Source organism: Apostichopus japonicus, chromosome 1, assembly GCF_037975245.1.
Source record: "Apostichopus japonicus isolate 1M-3 chromosome 1, ASM3797524v1, whole genome shotgun sequence".
Lineage (NCBI taxonomy): Eukaryota > Metazoa > Echinodermata > Holothuroidea > Aspidochirotida > Stichopodidae > Apostichopus > Apostichopus japonicus.
Window position 1 is genome coordinate 10,918,100 of NC_092561.1, and position 22,180 is coordinate 10,940,279.

General features: G+C 36.2%; 1 long non-coding RNA gene across 1 annotated transcript in view; it reads left to right on the forward strand.

Moving 5' to 3' along the window:
• LOC139967257 (uncharacterized) overlaps window positions 1-6,534 on the forward strand; it is a 33,950-nt gene extending 27,416 nt beyond the window's left edge. The window contains exons 2-3 of the long non-coding RNA XR_011792931.1: window positions 2,492-4,706; window positions 4,904-6,534. This is a non-coding gene — a long non-coding RNA (uncharacterized lncRNA). The remainder of the gene's footprint in view (window positions 1-2,491; window positions 4,707-4,903) is intronic.
• Window positions 6,535-22,180: the final 15,646 nt, after the last annotated feature.

The window sequence follows — 22,180 nt, forward strand, 5'->3', positions numbered from 1 at the left end:
GAAACCCTAAGCGGCTGTAATGTTCCATCAATGAGTACAATAGTTAGAATGCTATGTCATTATCCTAATGAAGTAATAGTTATGAAATTTCATAGTTTTGTTCTAAATTTCCAACTAAGGTGGATTTTAACATCATTGAAAGATAAAAAATTAGTGAAAATATACGTCATTGTAATATCGCTTATTTTTAAGAAGAAACCTATGTTCTGTTTTTAAATCAACGCTGTATCGAAACGTTAGATACTAAAAGGCTAAGATGGAGTCTAAAATCCTTCCAAGTGAGAGAAACAGTAAGGACTTTTGTTTATGATAATAATAATCAACATTATAAAAATAATATAACTTTTTCATAAGGAACCTTTGTGTTTAAAATATTATTATTAATTTAAAACATCACTATTTCCTAGAAGTATTGTAGTAATAGAAACAACATTTATTCGAAGCAAAAAATAACGTTTCATGATTTTGTTCCGTATATAAAATAAGTAATACAGACGTTTATCACTTCATCTAAACGGCTACGGTCAAGTCTAACATTCTAACATGGATGTATTTGCAACATCACTTTACCCTAGATTTGTTATTTTTATTGCTATTTTTTAATTTGTTAATTTACATCGAAATCAATAAACCAAAAGGCTATATATAGCCTATCAAATCTGTTAATTTGAGGCAAAATATTCAGTTTTACCAAATTGTTCCGTTTTCAAATAGAGCTTCCCGACGTTCATTATCTCTAACTTCTAAACATCTACGGGAGAGAATAAAATACTTCAAAACTGAGAGAAAAAGTCAGATCTGATCGTTGTATTAATGGAACCTTGTTTTAAGGAAGACCAAATGTCATGAAAATAACTTACTCGTGGATGTATTAAAAACATCACTTTACCCTAGATTTTTTTTTTTAAACTAATTTGAAAATGTTAATATTTTTTATCAAAAATGAATAAAATCACAAAAAGAGTTCATTTGAAACATAAAGTTTCACGAAATTGTTCCGGATTACAAATAAGGCTTCGAGACGTTTATCTCTGACTTCTAAACGACTACAACGGAGTCTACAAACATTGAAACTGAGAGATAAAGGTATGGTCTGATCTTTCTAATAAAAATAGCTTGTTGTAAGGAGTAACCTATGTTATGACAATACGTTATCCATGGAAGTATTTACAACATCACTTGATACCTACATTTGTAGTTTTCTCGAATTGGATTATTTTGTTAATTTACATCGAAAATGAATAGAACCGAAGGCTATATCTTTAGAAAAATGAATAGTACCACAATGCTATAGCCTATATTCGAAATATTCACAACATCACTTCAAACTAGATTTGAAATTTTAAGCAAATTTGAATATTTTGTTAATTTACATCAAAAGTGAATTATACAACATTGCTATAGCCTTTCAAAGGATTTTTTGTCATGGATGAAACTGAAGGGATGAGCGTGTTGGCGCAAATACTGTATCGGGTTGGGTGCAGGGGCCCACCTTGGGCCCCTCATGGGGTCCAAGGGCGAAGCCCCGACGGGGTCAATGGCCGGAGTCACACCTATAAATCTCTTAGTGTGATTCTGTTTGGTCCCTGACTTGATATGCCAGTAAAAAATTTATTGTAACTAGCGTCACATCTGACAAGTGACTAGACATAAACTAAGAAAGACTTATCTATTCAACATCCAGGTGTCACGCAAAAATAAAATCACCTTGTTATATAGATGTCTACAACATGCACACATTTGGTATCATAAGTACATGCTTTATTCTTTACGTGTGAATACTTGAATTTTGTTCAAGTAAAACGAATTACTTGTCACTTATAAGTTCCCCTGTTGGGAACGATTAAATAGTCATGTAGAGACTCAACGTTTGCGTTCTCTCATAAATATATATATATATATATATATATATATATATATATGTATTTATATTTATATATATATATATATATAATATATATATATACATATATATATATATATATATATATATATATATATATATTAATAGTTTACTAGGATAGATATTAATAGTTTACTAGGACTAAAAAAGTCCCAACAGAACAGATACCGAGATCATTGCCATGATACCGAATTCACTAAACTCTGGAGTTATTTGCTGTTTGAGTGAACTTCAAATCATCATGTATTGTCATAACAGACAACTGGTTCTTGTATCATGGTAAAGTGCACTAAAGGCATGCTGCGCTGTTAGTGGTATCGTTCCAGCACTATAAACGTCTATGAGGTCGTATTTGTCATCACCTACGCACGAACAGTTCTATCATGCCAATGATCGAGTTGCACCAATATCTCGACTTCTGTGTTTATATGGGGCAAGAAATACCGGTCATACCGTAGGTTACAAAGAACAAGGTTTGAATTCAGTTCGTAAAAGGTCTTTGTATACTTAATTTTCTTTACTCTTAATTTGTTACTCCAGATATTAATATATTCATAAACACTGATCTTAATCAATTTCTTTTTACAGCTTAAATTTCGAGACAAAAATGGCCTGCCCATCGCCTTGGAAAGACATCGCAGATACATTCTTCGAATGTTCAATTTGTTTGGATCTGTTGAAAGAACGGAAACTATTACCATGTCTGCATAGGTTATGTAAACAATGTCTGGAACCTTTACTAGAAGGACAGGCTGGGACATTTGACTGTCCTCTTTGTAAAGATGTCTGTAAAATACCAAACAATAGAATCGATGGATTCAAGACTGACTTCCATATGAAAAGTATGCTGCAGTTTATTCAGCTACAGAAAACATTTGAAAACAAAGAAGAGAGAGAATGTATTGGCTGTGAAGAGAAGTTAAAAGGTTACAGCGTACTGTTTTATATGTAAAGGATATCTTTGTGTTCAGTGTTATCAATTTCATTTGACCAAGAAGATATTTGTCAAACATCAGAAACACTTATTAGCTCTGAATGATCTTGAGGGGAATAGTCTCACACAAGAAAAACTTGCATCATTGATGGAAGCTCCTAGGTGCCATATTCACCCGGAACACAAGGCTAAGTTGTGTTGTTGTACATGCGGAAACCTCCCCGTTTGTGAGACATGTACGTATGATGAACACAAAGGTCATGAACTTCGTGATGTCAGGAAAGTGGCGAACGACGAAAGGGAACACTTGAAGGAGATATTGGAAGAACTTGTTAAACGTAAAGATACTGTATTCAACTATGCTGATAAAATCAACAGAATGAATAACAACGTTCTGTCCATTGTCGCTGAAACTAAAGCAAAATGGAAAAAGCAGTACAAAGATCAGACCAGGAAGTTACAGAATGAGAAAGAGAAAGAAAAGAGAGAATTCACCAGATTCAAAACAGTTCTTGAAGAGAGTACTCGAAACAAAATAAAAGAATTAGAAACAGAAATGGAAGAGAAAATTAGAGAAATAAAAGACGAGTACGACAGAATGATTAAAACCAAAATTAGGGAATCAAAAGAGAAAGAGGACACCAAACAAAATGAAATAGAAAACAGAGAATTAAAGATTGACGAAACAATGAACCGACTTGATGCGGTAATGAATGGGAGAAATAAAACAATAGACGAACAACAGCAACGCAAGCTTAGAGAAACATAAAACTTATCAGATCGTTGTAATCAATGGGTCAATAAGTTTGAAAATTTGTCGACGATATCTTCGAGTGTCCTTGAAACACATAACCATTGGAGAGACGCACAGTTTATTCCTGATATAAGAGCAGCGAGTGAACCTCTGGTTGAGGATATAATGAAAGATTTTACAGAAATTTAATCTTTATCTGATATAACAATGGATGAATTACCAATATTGTGTATTGATAAGGTACATATATCGGATAATGTAGAATCTGTTGTTAATGTTGATGTGATCAAAGGTAATTGGTTTTGTTTAACTGGTATAACAAGTACCGGATCTGGTTACATCATCGTCTCTGGGAGGTTATCACAAGACCATTCATTTATTACAGTCATAAACAGACAAGGACGTCAGATTCGTCAAAACAATATAGATACAGTCAAAGGAGCTCTCTTCAACCCTTTCGATACTGTGCTGCTTTATCACGTGATAAGATAGCTTCGGTTTGTGGATACAATCAGGTTGGTGTTTATAATATTCACGATGGGTCCTTTACTCAAAATAGCATCACGTCCCTCTTTGATGACATCAAAACGGTGGTTTTGAAGTATGCAAGTTCTATAACTACTGATACTATTCGTGGCCATATCATTGTACGTACATCTATTGGATCGCTATTCATATTTGATGAAGAATTGAATTTCATTCGAGCTCTGAAGCTGCCAGAGGTTATAAAACGGTCAAGAGATATCTTTTATCATGAAGGCGTTTTGCTGATATGCGATTCAGAGAGTGGATGTGCATGCGCTACAACCATAGATACATCTAAAACAGAAGCAGAGTTACTATACGAGTTTCCGAAACCAGATATTGACGGACCGACTTGGTATCCTTTAAGTATATGTTAAGACAGGGCAGGCTTTGTATACATCTTATGGTCACAAACAACGCATTTTACTGGAAAATGTATCATCACACAGTACAGTCAAGATGGTCAGCAGTTGTTGACAACTAAACGGACAGAAGATACAGCACGGTGTACGACAACATTGATGACAGCGGAGGGAGAGAAGCTACTTGTAGCTACATATCGGTCAGGAAAGATGCTTTGTTATGGTCTGGTGAGTATATCTCAGTGTTTCTTACTTTAATATTACTAGACATTACAGGGAACTCTGAAAAGGAAAGAAGAAAGGAAAAGATCAGAAAAAAGGGATTTGTTTGCTGTAGAACAGTTTGTTTGAGCACTCTAAATGTGCTTCAAAACTAAATAGAACTGGATCAACGTTTGTGACTTTATCAATGTTATTTCCAACAGATGCCAGAATGAAGTCAACCGCGAAAACTTACATCAAAGAAACGAATATCCAGAGCCTACACCACACTGAATCGAATATTAAGGGCAACTGACGAGGAGAGAATAATCAATATTCACAGAAACAACTAGAAACTTTAAGATGAAACGGATCCTTTATCTGTATCTAATGATATGGAGATACAGTTCCTGATGATTATCAACAGCCCCGACGAACAATAGTAAGAAGAAATAAGTCTGGAAAGTTATCAAAGATGGTAAAATGAATTTATTGAAAGTATCACAGTTATTTGTTTTATTGCAAGACCATGTTTATGTTGTGTGTTTGCGTGCGACGCCTTGCTTGAAGCTTGGACAATCTCATATTTCGTGTGTAGGAGAACCACATTTAGGAGTAAAAGCCAATTAGTTTTGGTGGAGGTCATATGTCATTTGGGGTCACAATGTGTCAAATAGTGAAGCCCTGTAAACATGATATCTCAAGAAGAAAAGCTTGTACCAATCTCATATATAGTGTGAAGGAGCAACACATTGATTAGAAGCAGCCGATTGTTTAGAGTGGCGGTCAAAGTCCGTTTCGGATCACTAGGGGTACAAAAGTTTAGGAAGAGTTGTACATTTACAGAACCAAATAAATGAGCAACATAAAACAATAATATTTAAAAGCGTCATGTTTGTTCGAACGTTTTCGAAGATATCTCATCTTCCTCCTCAGGTAGAGTAAGGCTTTAAAAATATATAGTTCCATAAGTCTTTAGCCATTTCGTGATAACATGTTGATAAATGTAGCAAAGTTTAAAATACATTGAGTAGGTAGGAGGATCCATGTTGTAATAGCTGACTATTTAAAACTGGTTTCAGTTTTTGATGTAGAGAGCTTCCTTGATTGTAATCTCAAAGTCTGAGTTGCCAGAGTTGCCAGTTGATATAACATGAAAATTAAAGTTTAGGAAGAGTTTTACATTTGTAGAACCATATAAACGAGCAAAATAAAACGAATCAGTTGATGAAAGTCATAGTAGTGTATATTCAAACGTTTTCGAAGATTTCCCATCTTCCTCGTCAGGAAATAGATAACAATATAGTCACTTATGTATAGTGCATACGAAAGTTGTAGTATTAATGTTGACTATCCATGTTCAAAGATATAGGAGGTTCTAAAATAAGTTGAGTATATATGACGATCCATGTTGAAATAGTTGATTGTTTAAAACGGGTTTGAGTTTCTTGATGTACAGTGCCTCCTTAATTTTAATTTCAAAGTCTGTATAGCCGCTGTCTATGACACTAAATTTGGTGATGTTAGCTGTTCGGCATTCTATACAGTGAGTGATATGCTCATAGATTGCAGATTTGTCAGATAAGTTCTCCTTGACCCTTGTAGCCAGATGTCTTTTAGTCTTACCGATGTAAGTTTGGTTCTTATCACAGGAACCTTCAAATGAATAGATGACATTGGCTTTAAGGGTCATGGGGGTCTTATCTTTCAAAGAAAAGTAATTAACGACTTTAAACGTTTTGAAAACTATGATACACTTCTTGTTAATGCCTCTAAAATGTTTAGTTAAGGATCTCTTGAAATTTAGTGAAGGGTGACCTATGAATGGAATGGTAATCATGTACTTACTGTCATCATCCTTATCCTGATTATCCACTTCAGAACTAAGTTTCTTATTGAGGAATTTGTTTACACACTCTCCCAAATTCCTGCTGGGATAACCGTTATGGTATAAAATCTCTTTTAATTTGGAGACCTCTGTATGGAATAAGGACCAATTGCTGCACACAACAAATGCCCTATTAAGGAAACAATTAATTAAGCCGATCTTCCAAACCCATGGACACGTGGCATGGAAATTCAGAATTACATTTGTACTAGTTGGCTTACGATAGACCATTGAACTGTATGATGAGTTAGTTTCAGAGGTTAAACAAACCTCTGTGTCAAGAAAAGCAAGCTGATTCGGTCCAATTTCATGGGTAAATTTCAAATTTGGATGTAATTGGTTAAGAAAACCAAGGAAACTGTGAACATGATCCAAAGAATTAAACACACAGAAAATGTCATCCACATGAAAATTGTTTATGCTGCTTTCGGTCTTTCAATCTCTGCACTGGTTTATATGTTCAAAGATGGCAGATTTCCCAGAAAGATGCTTCTTGACTCTCACAGCTAAATGCCTCTTGGTCTTACCAATGTAAGCCTGATTCCTGTCACAGGAACCTTCGAATGAATAAATGATATTAGCTCTGAGTGCCATAGGAGTCATATCCTTCAGGGAAAAATAATTGCCAACTCTGAAAGTTTTGAATACAACAAATCACGTCTTATTGATGCGCTTAAGATGATTACTTGGAGACTTTTTGAAAATCAGTGATGGGTGTCCATTGAGTGGAATACATATAATGTATCTTGTATCATCATCCTCTTTATCCTGATTAGCCTCTTTTGGACCAAGCTTGTTAAAAAGGAATTTGTTGACACAATCATCGAAAATCTTATTAGAATAGCCATTATCAGAGAAAATCTTCTTTAATTTGGATAATTCTTCATGGAATAGAGACCAATTGCTACAAACAACGAAAGCACGATTAAGAAAGCAATATATTAGTCCTGTCTTCCATGCCCAAGGGCAAATGGCATTGAAGTTTAGAATGACATTTGTATTAGTGGGCTTACGGTAGACTGTAGAAATATGTGTTGCATCACTTTCAGTCGGTAGACAGATATTGGTGTCCAAAAATGATAACTGGCTTGGTCCAATTTCACAAGTAAATTTTAGATTTGGATGTAGTTGGTTGAGAAAGGCAAGAAATCTATGCACAAGCTCCATTGAATCACAAACACAGAAAATGTCATCCACATATCTTAGATAAAGAGCTGGCAAAAACTCATGGCATTCGACCATAAACTGGTTTTCTAAATGTGCTAAGAAAAAATTGGCTAAAGTTGGCCCCAAGGGGCTTCCCATCATCACACCATCAATTTGGCAATTGATGGTGTGACGATGGGAAGCCCCTTGGGGCCAACTTTAGCCAATTTTTTTCTTAGCACATTTGGAAACCAGTTTATGGTCGAATATCCTAAAGTTTCTTTAGGATATTCTGGCTTTGTTTTCTCTGATAACCATATGTTATATTCTCAACCAATTAAAAAAAGTTATTAAACATCACTACTGGTTATGCACAGGCAACCCCTACACAGTAGAGTATAGTACTAGCCGCCCCGGTATAGACATAAACATTGGTCATCCCCATCTGAGTAAGGTAAAATTGGGTTCGATAACACAAAAACGTGAAGGATAAAATACTTCATGTCGAATGCCATTACATTTAACGTGGTCAAACATCTCCTACATTATTTCTTAAGGCATTTCCACATGCCATCAGTCATAATTCGCCAAAAATACAACAATTAAAGGAGTTTTGAGACAAGTTTGCTGTTACCGCTGCCATGATTTTTTCATACTGCACAGAAATATAATTTTTCAATGTGCAATTACGAAACACCATGTATCTGCCTAAGTGCCTAATCTGTAATTCATAGAAAGCATTAATGTTGTAGATCTGTACTATGGAGACTTGAACGGCAGTGAAACCATGTTTTACACAATATTTCAACAAGGACTGATGTCATATTTAGTATGTTGATATATATATATATATATATCACATTAAGTACAAGAAGCTTGTTGTTGAGGTCAATGGTCATTTCAGGACAGCCTGTGTCATTGTGATATTATTGTTTGTCACATCGCACTGCTTTTCACTGTATTACTAATATCAAGTATGTTGTACTCCATCAGTAAATATTACGTCAGATTCATGCAGAAAATAGGTGAATGTTAGATCATCGAAACCACTATGCATTTTGGCATTCTGGTTTTACTTGGACGCTAGCAAGGTCTTGCACAGTGCCAGATTAGCTTTTTACAATGGTGTATCACATTTATTTTTAAGGAGGCCTGCCAATTCACCCGGTTAAGGCGTAGACTCCGAATTCCAAGATCTCCAGCCCTCTTTGTTGCCCTGTTCAATCTCCCGTCTTTTAAGACCTACTTCCTTCCCTGATGTCGCTTGAAAAGATTGCGCTACGGCGAAGATAGTCAATTTCAAAGCGGCAAGTGTTGCCGTTTATAGGTAGACTTCATTACTGCAATATCAACGTTTGCTTACCTGAGACAAATCGCCAATCTTTGATGAGCAGAAATTAGTTTTCTGAGCTGCGGCACTTGTCTTATGAGGTCATCTTGTACTCGGTCAACAATGTGGTTAAACTGGTCCTCGTTCATTTTAAAGTAATTGTAGAACTTATCTTCGTAACTAGAAAGTTCTCTTACCAGAGTGTGGTACCCGCCGAGCTCCTCATGCTTTTCATCTATTTCATGTACCCACAATCGGGGACATCTCTCACGGTTCCTCTTCCATAATTGATAGAAGAGCATATCTTCGTCCATTTCGTGGTCTGCCATGTTTCTCACTTAATTAACTGAGTTGCATTGAAGTTCAGACATACGGGCGCATACATGTTGCTAACTAGAATATGCACTCCGTTTAAATATCGTTGTAGTGTGACCTGTTCCCCGATTCGATTTATAGGAGCGATTTTATATCGGATCAGTTTCCGATCCGATATCGCTGTAGTGTGACCGGCCCTTTACTGCACCGGCCTCTACTGTAAGAGTATGTAGAAAAGGGAGGAAAATATACCAGCCGTAGCATTTTCCTTCTTTTTATGTAGGGAGACTCATTCGCAACGCTGAGCAGACTCAGCAGAGTCGAGGTTCATCTTCGCTTCTGGATCCAGCCTATAACTTATCAACGCGTGCGTGCGTGTGTACGCTGGATATATCTACTTCATTGTGCCTAGGTACAATTTTATTGTACTGATTTTCCAGAGAGAGATTGGTTTATTTTTCTCTAATTAATAAGAATTTTCTAAGCGTACTTCTTAATTGCTTACTTGTTTCTTATCTTTTCATTTGTTATTGATTTAACAATGTGCCTAATTATAAGTTTGACTTTGAATTTCATATTTTCGAGGCAAATGAAAAGTTTTGTTATAGTTGGACAGTTGGTTGATTATGCAATATATTCAAATATTTTTGACGAGATACTTTGACTGCGCATATTTTATTTGCGGTAAATGGTTTCCCATTGTTCTTGTGGCTTTGATGACAAATGGTTGCTAATACGTCACGGTGTTCGTAGTCTAACCAATTAACGCCATGCAGCTGGTAATATGTAATATCTGTTATCTAGGGGCATTTATAGATTGTGAGGAAGATCACACTGTGGTATGTTTTCTGATTAGTTTAAAGTATTCACGGGTATATAATGGGTGGGTGGGGGCTGAAGAATTTGACGATCGAATGATGTAAATTCAACAGACAGATGATGGGCGACGATCAAAAGACATCTTATTGATACTGCAAAGTGTCGTTAGGCCCGAAAATAGTAATATTTGGCGTACATTCCTCCCTGCTGCATGACTGTTCCCTCTCATCTCCCAACGTCCACTAAAAGAGAATGGTGCGCAACAACCGAAAAGAATGTATGAACTCGATCGAGTCTGTGGGGATGGGGGGGTAGCTTGTACGTCTCTTGTACATGGTATTCCTGAAGCCACAGGGGTAGGGTAGTAACAAAACTGTTTCCCTTTCTGTTTGCCATGTGGAACATACCTTATAGCGCCACAAGTCCGGGATTCACATTTCACCTCGTCCCGAAAACAACTTTATTAACCACAGTGGAACCAAATGTGAAATTCATGAATCCGAGGTAAGCTTGGCTTGTGCAAAGGTTGTTTTACCCGGTGTTTTCTCAAGGCAAATGGAAATTTGCCATCTGTCCTGATTTACATGAACCGTCCGATTTATTTAGGAAATCACACGATTTTATTTGCTACTCTTCCGGCAAAATTTGAGTTGCACCATTTTTCTTTACCGTAATTGTGATCATAAATGAATCCTTTGTATGCTTTTACTTGCTGCAAGAACGGGTAGATGTTCCACTTGGTTTTATGGGAACTATATGTATAAGATGCTAATGTCATTGTGCAGCGCTAACGTCATTACGACAATTAGTGTTTATGTAACCTATTACATTGCAGAGTTTTACGTGTAAACAATGTTTCTCTGATACTTGTTAGATCGCTTTCTTGTTTAAGTTGGATTATATCGAGTCCTCCCTAATTTCTCCCTCAGACTTGGGGAGGGGGGGGGGGAGATTTTAAATTTCCATATTTTAGTGAGAGACAGGGTTGTCAGGTCTCCAAATCAATATAGACCAAGATATACACTTACAATCAAGTGTAACATTGTTTGGAAATTCTCGTATATCCAAAGAGGTGCACTTCTATTCAAAATGGAGAAATATTTTCCATAGGTTGACAGATATACATAGATGATAATATTTCATTACTTGTTTAGGTTGAGTCTAACGAAATGTTTCAGTTTCATATAAGCAATGTATTTAAAATAAAAAGCATAAGCATACAATTAACTGTATAGCAGGAAGCTACCAAGCTGCAGTGAGATTCCTCTATCTATCTCATAGTAATATACTGTACACTCGCTTCCCGCTTCTAAAATGTTACGGGATTACGCCCATGACGCCAATGACGCCATGACGCCCTTACGCCATGACGCCCTTATGCCATGACGCCCATGACGCCCACGACGCCCATGGGCGTTAGATACATCGTGGTCGTCATTTATAAATCGAGAGAAACTTTCAGATGATAACGCAACTTTTAACCAATGATACTTAGTCTTCAAACGTACAATTTCAAGTTTCGGACGTATGGAACACCGTTTTAACATTTATTACGGAGTATAACTGAAATCAATTCACTTATTTCAAAGCACCACAGAATTTCATTTATGTGAAAATTTCAAGAAATCTGAAATTCTATATTATACATCTGAATTGGAGTTTCAGATACCTTCCATTCAATTTCAGATATCTTAATTAGAATTTCAGATAGATGAAATAACGTACAAATTAAATGTTAAAACGGCTTTCAATGCGGGCGTTGAGAGGAGGAGGTGCTGAAACAAACAATTTTGGAATGAAATATTGTTTTAATATAATTGTTTTCTTATATAGTTAATTGACAACTTAAAATGCTACTCAATGAATGTAATGTTGTAAATTATTATATGAGATATTACAGGGCACGGTTTTCAACATTTGGGGTCAGTGCTGTAGAGACTCTTTGATATTTTCCATAATTTATTATAACACGAACAATAACAGCAAGACAAGGAAGAAGAAGAGAGGCTGTGGTGAGAAGTATATCGTTAATTTCCAAATTAATTCGGTGTTTCTACAAGGTGATCTTACAAATAAAGCCGAATGTATGTCCGCATTTCGAATCATTCCACTTGCTTTGGTAATCATTTGCTGGCTTCCAGATGCACCCGCAGTCCTGACCATCTTTATAATTGTTTGGCTGATTTGGCCACCAGTCTGTAAATGCCGGGACAGAGCCATCTACTCCGACAAATATACCTTCCTCGTCTCGATCACTGTAACCGATCCACACGGTCTGAAAGAGAAAACGTAAACATGTAACGAATGCCATGATTTCAGTCCACGGTTATCCAGTATTTCCTGGCCTATACATAGGTCTTACGTATGGATTTTACAGGCCCATTCTTAGACCATTAAGGCATACCGTGTAAGGTATGCATTTTACATGTATTGAAACCTGAGCAAGTCTAGGTAAGTATGATATTGTGATAACGTGGAATTTTGCCCTTTTGGCACTCCAAGGTTTCAGTCATCTGCACAGGTACAGGATATTCTCTGCCCTTCCCTTGTTCCCTTTGCATATTCATTAGGAGAGCACTGCTACCCATCATGTTACACAGGTCTTTGTTCTCTGCTCCATAGTACTTAACCACATACTCTTCCATAAAGAAATAGGGCTTATAGTTTTAGTGATTGTGGAAAGGTTATTCCCAATGGAGTCTTTATTTCTGTTGTATGTTGTTAAACTGAGTTGTCATGTTCATGCGTATAAGTTAACCAACATGTTAGTTGCTTGTGTAATAATTTTAAGTTGGTATCCTTTCACTTTGTGAAGGGGTTGGCTACTGAACTACTTTTACTCCCAGAGGCATGTGCTTCATTCCTTCAGTTATCCTTTGTTAGAGAAGACATTGTATTGATTGTTTTGTGAGAGGATATATTCAACCATTCATGTGAAGAAAAAGAGCTTATTTCAGTGTATCTTGGCAGTTGGGAGTCTGACCCCGTGACCTCGAAGAATGATCAACGATCACGCATATCATTAAATTTGAATTTGCCCGCATTTTACGTAAAGTCGGTCCTACGTTTCACTCACAGAATTTACAGACATTGATAGTTTACAACTTACCGGAACCTCACAGAATGGATTAAAAGTAATTCCAATGTATGGTAGGGCAAAGATACCCTAGAAAAAATCAACGAAAACCTATGAAACAACGATTGCAATCCAACTTCGTCCTCACACATGTATTCCTAACTGACACAAAATAGGTCAAAACGAACCAACGAAAGAGAGTTACAGCAAAAAAGTTCTCCCATTTGTGGATCTTCTACTCTCCTACGTGATGCTGTAAAGATTAGGTGAAATGGTTGTCTAAGACGGCCAGTCACAAAACGATTACCTCGACTCGGCGATTTTGTTGCTGTCGCCGCCATTTTGAAATTAGGTAGACTTTCGCCAAGCTGTTTGCATGCTATGGGCTACTACCGACAAGACTTCACTCAAATCGTTTTCAATGTAGTGGAACCCATTCCTTTAGTGTACGGTCTATTAGGAATGTTAGGTTTTGTGGCGTAATTTAAATTGTGCTAAGGTTTGGAAGAAATTTTGTCCCAAATTCTAATATATGATTAGGTAAAATGTGAAATTACTGAGAGCTGCGTATGGGAGGGGTAAGAGAGACAAAATGGGGAGGAGGCAAGGGAGATGGTGTTTCCTTTCTAGCTAAATTAATGGTGGTAACTATTAAGGTAACACAAATTTTCCTGAGTCTGTTGTCAAAACTGAAGGGGTCATACCACATGTCGAATATACAAAGGTAACATGGCCTAGGCCAAACCTTATTTCTAGTTGTTTTCTAAGGAACTTCCAACAATTCCGAATGATTTATACCTACAATACCAAATGATTTATACTTACCCACTTACCATAATTCCACAGTAGCCCTTACTCAGTGAGATTCTGCAAAGCTGGGTACTCATCTGTTGCTTATATTCATCAATAAATATCAGTTAACAGTTTTCCAGTCAATACCAATCCTTGTTTGGTTCATGTATCACACTACATAACCACTTGTCAATATTGGAGTTAAGTACTGTGGCTTGGGTAGGGGTGTGTTGTTTAGGGGAGGGGTGTGGTGTTTTTAGGGGTTTTGGGGGAGGGAATGTGGTGCTTAGCGGATTTGGGGAAGGGTTTTGAGTTTCCCAGCTTTGGGATGGGTGTGGTGTTCACCAGCTTTGGGGAGAGTTAGGGTATTTTGGAGGGATGAGGTGGTTTTGCCACATATGGGGACTTTAATTAAAAGCGGACTTTCAGTACACAGGACGTGTTTGGATACATTACGTTCTATGGATACTCTGACCAAATATTTTGAGTAGGGCTGTTTTCTTTTTCTTTTGCACATGCATAGTAGAACATTAGTCAACAGTGGAAATAGAGTTGCCTGGTCTTTTATTGATTTTATAACTGTAACAATAAGGCACTTTAAGCAACAGAAAAAAGAAAACAAAAACATTTGGTGTGACACTCTCCATGAAAGAACATGTTTTAATGTCCTGTGAAAATATGGGCATGAAATATAAATTACTTTGATCACTTCAAAGTGAAATACTTTGTTCAAATGGAAAGAATAGCTTAACAAAATTTGAATACTTCTTGAAATGAAACACACTTCATACTGTGAAGACTTCATACAATAATATTGTCTGAAAAAAAAATCACACACAATGTCAAGTGCATTATGACTGGAAGGGGTATTTCAAGGTGGCATAGTGAAGGCATGACATAGCAACAACAGTTCAGGTGGCAGGATGGATAGTTTTGTAACTTTGAAATGGTGAGATATAACTGTGACATATAGAATAAGATATAGCATAAGATTAAAATTAAAAGACAAATATATAAAAGTAAAAGGTAAGAGTAGAAACTAGAAAGTAAATAAATAAGTCCAAACTTGACATATAACTTTAACAACCTGGTCTTCTTCAGAAATAGGAGCACCAATAGCAGCCCAACGATCCATAATTCCTTTCATATAATTCAAATTATTTCCAACTGACTTGCCCTCTGCCATTTCAGTTCTGAGGTACTTTTTCTTGAGCTGAATTTTGTTGGTTAGAGAATCCTTTTCGAACAGAGTACGCAAGGCATCCTAAGCATCACTTGGTTTGTCACTTGTTGTAATTAATTCCAGCTGACTAGATGCTATTGCAAGCACAATGGTGAAAAATGCCAGTTGTGTCTTTTTCAAGTTTGCACTCTTCTACTTCTCACATACAGTAACCCCCAACTTTCCTGAGCCATCCTCATAGCCCACAGGCCTTTTGCAAGAAACAAATGTCTCATCTGGAAATTCCATGTCAGCCAGTTCGAGCCATCCATTTTGTTAATTTTCCACGTCATATCTTCTGTTGTTCCAGCCATATTGGTCAGTTGTCACGACTAAATTAACCAATTTTAGTACCTACATTTCCCAAGAAATGGTTCCAAAATCAGCACATAAATTCCAAACAACAATCTATTCTACACAGTTAACTTCCAGTGTATGTGTCTGGGCCAATAACCTGTTCGAGTTAGCTAGAGAATAGGCATGAGACTGCTGAGTATATTACAGCCTGTTGCTGCACACAACTTGTTCTTTCTATAAGAGTATAACAGAAACTGAGGAAAAATGTAAATTACATATATATAGAAAAACAAAATTGCTTAAAGGTAGCACACTAATAATACAACCTGATTAAACAAACAATAGTTTGGAGCAGAGTTGTAACAACAGGCACTTAACTGATCCACAGGCTGCATTCCTTCTTACTACGGGTACATATAACAGAGCTAGGAACTTAAAGATATATAGTATTAAATAGAATGTGAGACTACATTTATTAACAGATTTCTATAAATAAACTCTTATATGAAGACTTCAGATATGAGGATAATAAACATGGGGATGTAATAAACTCTGGAAGCTCCCTGGGCTAATACTTAATACCAGTGGAACTGCATTTTGCAATGTTAGTCATTATACATAACAAAACAAATTTAATAGTGAATGAAACTTTTCTTCTTTTTTGGGAATAACTTTTTTTTGGTCATATATACATGGGAAAGCACCTTAGAGAAATCTGTGTGTGACACACACACACACATAGGGAAGACTGTACGTGAATGGCTAACTAAGTACTTCTACTACTGAACCTATCATAGAAAACAACTTAACAATAAAAAGATCGTAAACTCTCGTTGACAGCAAAACATGTTGTCACAAAATGATCCCTGATATTGTTTCAGTCACCTGGAATTATAAGTAGCTATGTACAACTACATGGCTCTATGAGGTGCAATTGTTCTCAAGTACCAGCAGTAGGTCTAACTGTAATAGCAATAAGTATAAAGTGTAAGCAGTATAAAGCAAGCTAGTTTTATTTCTGTGTTACGTATCTTGCTCTACCTAACTACATATTAAGCATAGGGAATTGGGCCTAGACTTAAGTCATGGATCTAATAACGGTCTTGAACACTTGTAACAAAGTGACATTGAAATGGATCCCGATCCCAGGATGGAGGCAATTTTCACCCAGTCCAGCTTTAATAAAACTCATAAGCCATGATCTTAACTTATACATAGTACAAAGGCAGTCTACTAGTACTACTAATAATTTTTGTATAATAATAATAATACTAAATTTTATCTTATGCAGTCCAAATCTTTTCAAGAACAGACCCCTTAGAATTATTACACAAAGACAAGAAGGCGTAGGCTAAGAACTAAAGGTTATAAGCCTTAGTCCGTTATTAAAATTGGACTAAACTATGCAGGTATTCTAGTATTACTAAAACTAGGCTAGGGCCTACCTGTAGTAAAAACTTGTCGTAGTATATTACTTTAGTAAATACAAAAGTACTAGGCCTATAGGCTAGCCTAGGCCACAGGCACTCGTAACGTTATGTAGGTGTATAGTAGAGAGCTCCGTGTTTATATACTATACACCTACATAACGTTACGAGTGCCTGTGGCCTAGGCTTGTACTAGTAATATTACTGTCCGCTATGCCCTCGAATTTTTAAATTTTAACTATTTAGTAGCCATAAGTAGTACCGTGACTTATCAACTCCCTGATTTTTCCATATTAACGCAAAAAAATGAAGGGAATCTATGCCGAATAGAAAGATTACGAAAATTACGAGACGTTGCAAATCTAGCACTGCCACTAGCTACATCATAGTCGACATACAGCGCTAGGCTGCACGTTATAGGATACGGTGCTTTCGTGTATATGTGTATTATGTACGTTAGGATACATGTATTAGGGGCAACCAAAACCACATAGGAGCAATATTTTCGTTGCCCAAAAAATCACACTTTTCGGGGGAGTTACAGCTTTTCTGAAAAATATGAGTAAGATTCAAGCTTACATATTACAAAAATGCTATTTTTACGGTTGAAAGTTGTCTAAGACGCGAAAGTCACATAACGATAGACGTCGACTCGATTTGACTTACCTTTATGTTTTTGCGTTGGTCGTCGATAAGAAAATGCACTGTTCTATTGGTAAAATCTTCGTTTCTTTCCGGAAATGATCGTATTTGAGTCTGTAAAGTATCCTTTATCGAGCTACGATACTCGTAAACCCGAATGACATTGGGATGTTTGCGAATTTTACCGATTACATCCATACATTGAAGTAGCGAATCGAAATCCGTAGAACCGGATTTGCGCGAAACAATTACTTCCTGGTCAAGTAGCTGTGCTCGAAAATTTGCTAGTAACGGTCATATATTGAGGTCAGACTTCCAACTGTTGGTGAGTTATTTCATATTGATTATTAGTTAAATTTTACTTAATGGCATATGTTGTAAGAATTATTATTGTTAGAGAGAGTGGGGATATTAATGAGTTTCTCTCAAAGAGGAATTGAGTTTTGCCATGTGGTGGAGCATCCATACATATTGTTAGGTAACAGTTAGTAGGGGTATTTAAGTCAGTGTTATACTTAAGAAAGTTTAGTTTCAAGGAAGGTTGCATTTCAAACTGTTTTAATTTGATATTTGTTTATTACCTTATTTACCTGCCAATTTTATATGTTAGTAGCTTCTCAGTTGTGACATTGTGAGAATAATTCTTAGTCACATGGTGGTTAAAGGGGTAGTACTGACTGAGTTGATGTTTTCAGCTATGATCATTTAATGTCCTTGATATTAGTTCAGGCAGAGTTAAGTTAATTATGATTCATTTACAATGTGCTTTATAGTAATTGATGTTAAAATGATTTATGGGTTGTAGGTGTTTCGGTGTATCATAGGAATTCTTTTGGGACTGTGTGTACAACTCAAATGTGACAATATTAGTTATTATATTTCTAGCAAATTACTTCAGTTTCAGTTTTGTGTTAATCAAGTGTAATTAAGGGATTAAATGTTCATCAACTCTGACATTTTGAAAGTTTCAGTTGTACATCAAATTAAAGGGGCTGTCTATGAGCACTATGTAGTAAATCCAAGCATGTATGAAATACCCCTGTAGTGTATTGTTCTCAAAAAGGCAAATGTTGTATCATACTTTTTTGTAATACTTTGGGCGGCTTGTGTAATGGTGCTCCTAAAAAGCATATCTGACTTTACCAAGTTGTACTTAGTACTTTAAGTGCTTATATGTCATATTTCAATTAAATTAACCTTTGTTAGGCTGTTCCAGATTTTATATGGTTATTGTCACAGGTGACACATAGTGACCCTTTCTAGAAAGTAACGCTCAATTGATAATCAAGAAACCACGCAAACACTCTGCTTTTAATTCTCATGGATTTATTGGCACGAGATATTTCAATGATTATTGGTAAAAGAAAATATAAAAGAAATGCATATATGAAAATAACTAAACCCCCTTGGATACTTATCCAGTGAATCCTACCCCCTTTTATGCTAACTGACACTGCTATAGTACGCTTTATGACAGACTTCAGAAGATCACCGCCCACAAGGTAGTCGCTATAGGCGGAGTCAAACCATTCAGCTTTTGGCACGTGTCAAAGGTAGGATACCTGTATCCGGCGTCTTAAAAGTGTGGACCAGACCACATCTATTGGCACGGAAGAATACCCCCGTGACCACAGGCAGTTAGTTTTGGAGTCACCAAAAATAAAACCAGATTATTGGGGGTCGCCTGCCCGTAATCTGGTTTACTATACAGCAAACTCCGTTTGTCACACTAAACGAATAAAGCACGTGCGTCGAGAATATACGGTATTGTAGCGGCTTGTTCTCAATAACAAGTATACGCAAAATTGTCCTCATTGACAATATTATACTAACTCAATTTAAGACCTCATTGCCTTTTTATGAATATGCTAACTCCCGTTCTCAATAACGGAGAAACTACCTCTCTGCCCGACGTGATATCGTTACCAGATGGAATGCAACTGACTAACTTTCCTGTACCCCACCCTAACATCAACTTTGCAACAACAAAACCACGAATCTAATATGACGTTACGGCTCTTACAATTTGTAAGCACAGGTATTCCGATATATCTCGGTGAAACATACCAACAATAAGGAGCCGAGAAACCCGGAATTTAGTTACTCGTTATATGCGATACAGGTGCTCCAATGCACACAGTGAAGCATATCAACACCAGGAATTTTGCATCCACTTACGTGACAGTTATATATTAATTTTCTGGTTTAGGTTCTTTGAGCTGAGTCGTGATCCGGTGATGTGAGGATTACTGATCACTGTTGTTAGATGACTGGCTGGTAAGTGATGAATGATATTTTGCAGGGTATTTCCTTTGTGGTCATAATTGTTCATGCGAGGACCTGAGGTTACATTTTAGCTATTTTGTTACTTTTATTTTATTATTTTATCTGGCCAGGAGCGAAAGGATATATATACGCCATGGCATTGATTCGCATTCATCGTCATGTTACAGAAGGTGTTAATTAAATTTCATACTAGTTATGTGCTAGATTGGTACGTCTGTTTACAAATATTATCATATTCTGCTATAATCATTTTTATGGTTGACGTACGCAAGAGATTCACTTTTACACTCTTCGGGTTACCGTAATAAGGATGATCCGATAACTTCATTCTTTCTTCAATTCATACTCGATTCATTCAAGTCTTACTAAATTATTATCTTGTTATCATCAGTAGAGATGAGCTTTTGCAGGTTTGCTATAGTCGCTTGTTTATTTTTAGATTGTCTTTATCAATTAACTGCTGTTTAAATATTTTCATTTAAATGAGGAGTTTCACACCAATGGAAGGTTGTTAGGTAATGTATACATGGCTTATCTGGACAATTGTTTAGTTCTTAATTTTCTCTACTCATTGCAGGGGCTGTTTGCTTGTTTGTTTGCTCTTTTGTTTTAATAAATTGGAAAAACCAAGTACTACTCTTCATCATTGTCATTTGCGTGGCATGACTCACCGCCAGCTCCCCATTCAACTAGATTCCCGAATCGCTTCAATATCATCATGCCAATTGTGCTTGAATTGTTAACTTGTTCTTCTTTATTTACATTACTTTTCATTTCCTTGATAAACATCAGTCTTGTCAATGCCGATGCTCGATTTTAGCAGTGATGATATGAGCTATAATGATGGCAATATCAGCGCAGCTGAGCTATAGCGATCGTGCGATTCTGCCGAAATTCTGTCACTTTGGCCACCGTGTTTGAATGACTGCCATTTCGTCAGTTTTCATTCGATTTGGCTGAAATTTCGTAAGTAGCTTGTGTGAGTTAAGTTTTCATACATGCGTTCACATTTTTTCCAACATAGTTTGTCAATTTGAAGGTCATTTGTGGTCACGAGAGGTCTTTTCTGCAAACGTAAAATATGCTACTCCACCTAGAGCTGACATGTTGTTGATATAAAGTTTGAATGCTGGTGAACCAAAGTTGTTCAGGAAAAGAATTTTTGTCGTCATGGGTCCAATACAAGGCCTTCTGTAGATTTTTCAGTTATGATGAAATGTAGGTCACAGATCATATTTTTTCAACTTTTTTTCGGGCACTAACAAGGAGCGGTTCGTATACACAGTACAGTAGTTAGTGGGGATGCACCGGATCCAATTTTTGGATCCGGCCGGAACCGGATTTTGCCGGATAGTACATGAAATCCGGCCGGAACCGGATTTTTTCATTACACAAAAGAAAATCATTAATAAGAAGTAGAAGTATGAAACAAGGAGCAAATCTTAGGTGAGGTATAAGCATATTATAAAGAAGGTGAAATTAAGACCCCACTTATGAGATTAAATATGACTTGAAGTGGTGTAATCTACATTCTTCAATAAAATAACTACAATGTAATTGTTGACAAGCTTGATACAGTATGTAAATTTGTTTGCTGGAAAAATACTGCATACTACCTTTATTAAAACGGGAAGCTACATTTCACAAATCTAATACTTTATACTGAATAAAAAGATTTTAAATGGTAATAACACTACTATCTGGATTGAGAATTGTCTTTTATTATTCATTATTTGGTAACAAATTTTTACACTGCAATATTATCTGTAAATGAAAAATAAAAGCATTGTATCTTTCCAGAAGTGGAAGAAACTTCTTATCCATCTTTTATCTATCCTTTAAAATGGAATTGAATGTTCATTAGAACACTGAATGATTTAGAGTTTCATGAATTTTTAGGAACTTTCATGGTGACAAGAGATATCTCTTTCTGTGAGAAAATTAGATACTGTTTTGTCTGTGACTGGCACCCCATTCGGTGGAAACTCTTCTAGTCCATTGCTTCATCTATTTATAAAAGTGCCAAGATTACAATTTGCATATTGCCATGACCTCAAACAATGAGTAACAATTGACAGCTTTCTAGACAGGAAATGGGCTGTAGTGGTCCACATAAAGATCCATTGTTTTGACTTCTTAAGGTCCTAATGCAAAAGTTTAGATAATTATTTAAGGAATGATAGCTGGAAACCTAAAAAAGATATAAATATGGAAATAATTTTGTTAGATCAGTCAAATGTTGTTAAATTATTTACTAAGAT